The following is a 2,228-nucleotide window of genomic DNA, read 5'->3' as shown; positions in this document are numbered from 1 at the left end:
GGGAAATTTTGTCACTTGACATCATGTAACAAGAAGAACTGAAAAGAGACGAGAATAAAAAAAACTTTAATTTAATAATATTAATTTCAACTCACACAGAAAATTTTTTCATTTCATTTTCACAGGCATGAGTTTTTCCTCCGTTCATTTTTCGTTCGTTATCATTATCATCTCAAAATTTTCTTCATTTGCCTGCAAGACACAATCTATTCGCAACAAAATTTTAATTAGATTTTTTTTCCTCTCTCATTCAGTCGTGCCTTTCATCTTTTTATTTCATTTTCATGTAAGTAGATTCACACGATCTGGTGTGTAATTAGGAGGAACGGAGCTCGTTATGATTGATGATGGGGGAAGGTCACTGCCCAGTCACTGGTCCGTGAACTGATAGATGCTGTCGCAATCTCAAAGACTTGCTGTCCTCTATGTCTCCTATGAAAGGTCTTTAACCGTCTTTTGTACTCAAATTAAAGGATTATTGACTTTTTCTTGGATTTCTCACTTTAAAGTGCAATTTCCATGATGACCAAGTCAAATGATCACTTGATGTCCCAAAACCCACCTTTATATCTCTCGTATTACGCTACCGACTACAGCTGACTTCATTCCTTTGTCTTTAGACTCGTTCGGATGTCTTGACTTCGACAAATTCTCCAGATCAGAGGTTCGCAGCCTTTTATTTCTCGCAGCACACCTTGGTGACTAACCTTGAGTAAATCCGAACACAGCATACGGCATTTTCAACATTTTTTGACGACACACTAGTGTACTGCGGCACTCAGGTTGCCCATTCTTGCTCTATTTCAAGACAATACTCTGAATAACTCGATCCAGAACTCGATGTCGACTTAAATTTCAGACAAACTGGACTCGACTCCATATCTACTCCTCCACTGTACTTCGAGCTCTGTGTTGACCTCAATCCCATCTCTGGAATCCTCAATTTCCCTCCAAAATCCACTCTTATGCTTATAATATTCAATACAGTCCAACAACATGAAAATAAGTTCCAATATAAATGAGACAAAAACTCTCTCATGGGCTCTTTATTCAGCATATCCACCCACCTAGTATGTGTTTCGAATGAGACCCAATATTACATAAACTGAACGATGCTTGTAAATTATGCGTTTATACATCTCCTGTCTATGTAATAAGCAACATTAAAGTATGGATAGGGAGTGTGATGTAAAAAAAAGGTAGAGAGGAATAGCGAAAGATGACGGTAATCATCAAAGGCAAATAAATTCAATTATCATACAAAGGGAACAAAAAAATTAACATTTTTTAAAAGTGTACTCACGTCCATGCTGAATAATATTTTTTTAGCATTTTATTATGGGAAAATTGGGTAATAAATGCAGTTTGAAGGTACAAAAAGTATGAAATACAGAAAAAGTAAGGTTCTGATGAGATTCGAACCGGTGACCTTGAAGGCGATGAGGATATTTTCGTAAAAAAACCAAAGAAAAGTGAAAATTCATGAAAAACTATGAAAAAAATAAAATTTTATATAAAGTTTGATCAAAAAAAGCAAAAAAAAGAAATTTTAGTTTTTCGATCTTGGCAGGACTCGAACCTGCAATCTTCTGATCCGTAGTCAGACGCGTTATCCAATTGCGCCACAAGACCTCACTATTTGATGTTTTCGATTTGGACAAATGTACTATTTAAACATTATTGAGTCAAAATGTGTTGAAATTGAGGTCTTTTAATTAATTTTTGGGGACTGTACACAAATTACGTCAATAATTGTGGGGATGGTACAGCAGGATATAATTTTTTTTTTTGAAAGTTTTGATAAATAAACTAAAATTAATTAAAGTTTGTAGATTTTAGAAGCGATTTATTACTAAAATACTGCGCTTATGACTGCAATATCCAGCAAAATCCCAACTTTTGTCCTCTATTTCAATTCTTTGTGACGACGAAATGGCGAAAATGTAAATTGATTCAAATATATTTTCATTGTTAACTTTACGTTATTTTTTTCCGTCTATAATGCCACACAATTGCTCATTTGTTTCCCTTGTTCTTGTTGTTTCTTCATCCCTACGGACACAAATTTGCAGTACATTGAAATTGGACTTTACAACAAGTATGAATGAAGAGGAAAAAAATATCATAAAATTTTACAGTGAAAAATGAGCGAAAAAGTTTTGTAATTTTCGGGATAAGTTGAGTTCCAGCGAACGCAAAAATAAAAAGTAATAAGGAAGAACTTTTTA

General features: G+C 34.2%; 1 non-coding gene across 1 annotated transcript; it reads right to left on the bottom strand.

The window, feature by feature from the left end:
* Window positions 1–1,558: 1,558 nt before the first annotated feature.
* Window positions 1,559–1,632, bottom strand: TRNAR-ACG (transfer RNA arginine (anticodon ACG)). The gene has a single exon. It is a non-coding gene; the product is annotated as a tRNA-Arg (tRNA).
* Window positions 1,633–2,228: the final 596 nt, after the last annotated feature.

Source organism: Chironomus tepperi, unplaced genomic scaffold, assembly GCF_022539635.2.
Source record: "Chironomus tepperi strain 1889 unplaced genomic scaffold, CSIRO-AGI_Ctep_v1 contig_31, whole genome shotgun sequence".
NCBI lineage: Eukaryota > Metazoa > Arthropoda > Insecta > Diptera > Chironomidae > Chironomus > Chironomus tepperi.
This window is presented reverse-complemented; position numbering and strand designations above follow the sequence as displayed.